This window comes from Primulina huaijiensis, chromosome 12, assembly GCF_012295235.1.
Source record: "Primulina huaijiensis isolate GDHJ02 chromosome 12, ASM1229523v2, whole genome shotgun sequence".
Lineage (NCBI taxonomy): Eukaryota > Viridiplantae > Streptophyta > Magnoliopsida > Lamiales > Gesneriaceae > Primulina > Primulina huaijiensis.
This window is the reverse complement of record NC_133317.1, coordinates 7,229,131-7,234,483: the sequence shown is the minus strand read 5'-3', so window position 1 is coordinate 7,234,483 and position 5,353 is coordinate 7,229,131.

The following is a 5,353-nucleotide window of genomic DNA, read 5'->3' as shown; positions in this document are numbered from 1 at the left end:
AAAGCTGTGGCCAGGAGAGAAACTTCTCATCAAGTTACACCACCGGGAGGGGGGAAAATTAATGAGCATGAGCATGAGCAGGAGCAGGAGCAAGAGCAAGAGTGGAGGGAGGAGGAAGTGAGAGGAGAGGATGAGAAGTCTAGTGCTGGGTCCAAATCACCTACCGTGGCTGAGGAGTTGTTTGAATTAAGGCAGAAAATGAAAGTTCTGGAAGGGCAGTTGGAGAGTCGTAGCATTTCTCGAGCTACTGCTAAGGGTTGCCCATTTACTGATATCAATGTCCGGGAACCTCTTCCCGGGAATTTCAAGTCCGCCAAAGTCAAAGATTACGATGGCAATGCGGATCCTGATGAGCACTTAGCCCGGTTTGAGAACATGGCTATGTTACACTGTTATACAGATCGAATCAAGTGTAAGGTGTTCCTTACTACCTTGGTGGACTCAGCTCAAAGGTGGTTCGAAGGACTGACTCCTAAGAGTATTGATTCATTTAAAGACTTCCAGAAGGTGCTCCTACACCACTTCAGTAGCAGCAAGAAATACAAGAAGACTGCTTTTAGTCTTTTCGAAGTCAAACAGAGCCTGGATGAAAGTTTGAGGGCTTATATCAAAAGATTTAATAGAGTGGCTTTGGATGTACCTACTTGCGCTACTGAAACAAAAACTACGACATTCACACAAGGCTTGAGGGAGGGTGAATTTTTCAAATCGTTGACCAAAAAAGTGCCCGGGGATTTCGAGGACTTATTATCCCGGGCAGAAAAATACATCAACATGGAGGAAGCCCAGAAGCAGAAGAGGGAAGCTGTAAGGAAAGAAAGAGGAGACCGGGTAGCTAGGCCCGAGGAGAAAGGACAGAGAAGGAATAATCCAGGACACTTCTCCCACCATGTGCCTCTTAAGATTGCCCGGGACAGAGAGGTCCAGGAGTGTAGTAGGGATCTGGCCCCGGACCATCAATTATCCCGGCCTGAGAAAAGAGGATTTTGTACTCTCCATAAGGTGTGTTATCACAACACCGAGGATTGCAAAACATTGAAGGGAAACTAGTTCTCCCCTTCCGCCCCGGAACAAAGTCAAGCCAATAAGAGACCAAGATTGCCATGGACATCTCCACAGCCAGGGTCCAACGCTCGAGGAGGAGGTATGAGGAGTATACCGAGAGGAGAGCCCGGGAGGAGAAGAGAGCCCGAGCTTAAGACAAAAAAGAATTCACCCCCTGCTACGGGGTTGATAAAAATGAGATCAGGAGGCTCTACTGATGGAGACTCCAACCGGGAGAGGAAATCGAGGAGTAGGAGGGAGTGTATGGAGGTAGATGGAATGAGAAGGAGCGAGGCAGTAATCAGTTTTGGCCCAGAAGATTTAAAGGGGGTGAGTCTACCCCACAATGATGCTCTGGTTATCCAAGCCCGGGTGGCAAATTATGACATTCTGAGAGTCTTTGTTGACTCGGGCAACTTTGTAAATGTAATTTTTAAAGATACCTTTGTGCAGATGGATTTGCAGGGTTACCATTTGGAAGCCGTGGAAACTGACCTTTTTGACTTTGCTGGCCATGTGGTCTACCCGGAAGGGGAAATTGTCCTACCATTAACCCTGGGCTCCCAGGATCTCAAGAAAACGGTGATGACTACTTTTACTGTGGTAGACTCCCCTTCATCATATAATATCATTTTGGGGAGGCCAGCTATGAATGAATTAAAAGCCGTGGCATCTACCTATCACCAAAAGATTAAGTTCCCGGTTGGTAGTAAAGTGGGTGAAGTCCGGGGAGACCAACCTTCCTCCCGGAAATGTTATGTAGAAGCTGTCCGGGTAGATCAGAGCAAAGCAAAGAAGGCAGGGAAGAAGGCCCGAACTGATGAAGTAGGTGGAAGAGCAGTTGAGAAGGGAGAAGTGCATTTCGTGGCAGAAGAGGAGCAGGAAGTTGTGGAGATTGGACCAGGCCAGCAGATCCGGGTGGCCCGAGATCTTAATATATCCACCCGGGTCAGTCTACTTAACTGTTTAAAGGCTAATATTCATGTTTTTGCTTGGTCCCAACAGGAGTTGACGGGAATCTCTCCCCTGATATCGGAGCACCAACTGAATATTCTCCCGGGATCTCACCCGATAAAGCAGAAAAAGAGGCACTTTGGTCCTGAAAAGGACAAAGTTATTGATGAACAAGTAAAAGAGCTTTTGAAAGCCGGTCACATTCGGGAAATTCAATTCCCTACTTGGCTCTCGAATGTGGTATTAGTGCCTAAATCAACAGGGAAGTGGCGCATGTGTGTGGACTTTCGCGATCTCAATAAGGCTTGTCCCAAGGATCATTATCCTTTGCCCCGTATTGATCAATTGGTGGATTCCACCTCAGGCTTCGAATTGTTAAGTTTCATGGACGCATACCAGGGATATCATCAAATCCCCCTGGCCAAGAGTGATCAGGATAAAGCCAGCTTCATCACCTCGGGAGGTACATTTTGTTATATTGTAATGCCTTTCAAGTTAAAGAATGCAGGAGCTACTTACCAGCGTCTGATGATCAAAGTCTTCGAGAAACAGCTGGGACGAAACGTGGAAGTCTATGTGGATGATATCCTGGGCAAGACCCGGGAGGTTGCCAGCTTTATTGACTATTTAGAAGAAACTTTTGCCACTCTCGTGCATTACGGAATCAAGCTTAACCCGGCCAAGTGCATTTTTGGCGTAAAGAGTGGCAAATTCTTGGGATTCATAGTGGCAGATCGAGGGATCGAGGTGAATCAGGAAAAAGTCAAATCTGTGCTGAGGATGCCATCTCCCCGATCTGTCAAAGACGTACAGAAGTTGACCGGGAGGATTGCTTCCCTCTCTCGATTTATTTCCCGATCAGCACACAGGAGTTATCCTTTCTTTCAAGTATTGAGGAAGGCCCGGCAATTCGGATGTGATGACAAATGTGAACAGGCCTTCCAGGACTTGAAGATCCATCTTGCAGAGCTCCTTGTGTTGGTGAAACCAGAGCCCGGGGAAAAATTATTTGTTTATCTATCCACCACAGAGTATGCTGTCAGCTCGGTTCTAATAAAAGAAGAAGGCTCCGATCAAAAGCCTGTTTATTATGTCAGCCATGGTCTGAGAAGACCCGAGCTCCGGTACAGTGAAGTGGAGAAGATTGCTCTAGCCTTGATCATGACTGCCCGGAAGCTAAGGCCTTACTTCCTGTCGCATCAAATAATGGTCTTGACTAATAGTCCTTTAGGCAGGATCATGACTCATTCTGAAGTATCTGGGCGAATGATCAAATGGGCAGTGGAATTAGGAGAGTATGATATCGTATACAAACCCCGGGTGGCCATCAAAGCACAAGCCTTATCAGACTTTTTGTCCGAGATGGTACAACCCGATGAAGATGAAGTATGGAGGGTGTTTGTGGATGGGGCGTCTGGCCTTGCAGGGTGTGGAGTAGGTCTTGTAGTAATATCTCCTCCGGGAGAGAAGATTAAATTGGCTTTAAGAATTGATTCTCGGGTAACTAATAATGAAGTTGAGTATGAAGCTGTCCTTGCTGGAATCCGAGCTGCTCAAGAGATTGGAGCTTCCCGTGTTATTTTGTATTCTGATTCACAATTAATCACTCAGCAGATAAAGGGTGCTTATGAAGATAAAGATGACAGGATGCTCAAATATTTACAGCTCATAAAAACCCAGGCAGCAATCTTTGTGGATTGGAGTATCGAACAAATACCCCGGGAGGAGAATGGAGAGGCAGACGCTCTAGCAAAATGGCTGCTTCATTATCGGAAGTCAACACCCGGGAAAATTTGCATGTTTCCCGTTTGGTCCTGTCCACCGAGGAAGAAATATTACCAGTACCCGAGGACTCCTGGATGACGCCATTGATCAAATTCATTACAACAAATGAATTACCTGAAGACAGGACTCGGGCTCAAAAATCAAGAGACAAGCTCCCAGGTTTGTTCTCTTAAATAAAATCTTGTACAGAAGATCATTCCAGGGACCTTTCCTAAAATGCTTATCTGAAGGAGAAGTGGATTATGTCCTCCGAGAAATACATGAGGGATGTTGTGCTGAGCATCTCGGAGGAATGGCTTTGGCCCGGAAGACAATACTTGCCGGATTCTGGTGGCCAACTCTTAGCCAAAATTCTGCTCGAGTGGTTCAGGCTTGTGAGAGATGTCAACATCACTCAAACTTCCAGCACAGGCCGGCCACTCCCATGAAGCCTATCTGGGCATCTTGCCCCTTTGATCAATGGGGCATGGATATTGTCGGCCCTCTCCCAACTGCCCGGGCTCAAAAGAAGTTCTTGCTGGTGGCTGTGGATTACTTTTCCAAATGGGTAGAAGCCGAGCCATTGACTAAAATCACTGAACAGGAAGTATTGAAATTTTTGTGGAAGAACATTGTGTGCCGGTTTGGAGTGCCCCGAAGACTAATCTCAAATAATGGGAGACAATTTCAGGGCAAAGGAATTACATCTTGGTGTCATGAAATGAAAATCACTCAGTCTTTTACTTCTGTTGCCTACCCTCAAGCTAATGGTCAAACAGAAGTTATTAACAGAATTATTGTACAAGCATTGAAAACCAGGCTACAAGGCAAGGGAAAAGACTGGGTGGAAGAATTCCCCAGTGTTCTCTGGGCGTACAGAACTACTCCCCGAGCACCTGCTCAAGAAACTCCCTTCAACTTGGTATATGGTTCTGAAGCAGTCCTTCCTGTTGAAATTGAGAAAACTTCTTCTCGGGTAGAATCTTACCCAGACAACAATGATCAAAGTCGGGCCATGGAATTGTATTTGGTAGAAGAGAAAAGAGATTGAGCAATAATTCGAATGGAAGCATACCGAAGCCGTGTCATGAAATCATATAATAAAAAGGTCCGAGTTCGAGATTTTCAAATAGGGGATCTAGTCATGAAGAAAGTTAATCCTGCCGGGGATGTTGGGAAATTAGAAGCTCGGTGGGAAGGACCTTATAAAATCATCCGGAAAGTAAGCTCAGGATCTTTCTATTTAGAAGACGCGCAAGGACGCTCTCTCAAAAGGACTTGGAATGTATTTAATTTAAAGCAGTACTATGCTTAATAGATGTAATTGATTGATTGAAGATATAATGAAAGACCTGTTTTTCTCAGCAAGAAGTATCATATTATTTGTTGTATCTAAAAAGCCTAGGGCACTACACCCTGGCTCGGGGAACCACACCTCGACCATTCACAAGTCCCGGGACATGTTCCCCGGCCCAAGGCTCCGCACCTTGGATCTAAAAGCCCAGGGCACTACACCCTGGCTCGGGGAACCACACCTCGACCATTCACAAGTCCCGGGACATGTTCCCCGGCCCAAGGCTCCGCACCTTGG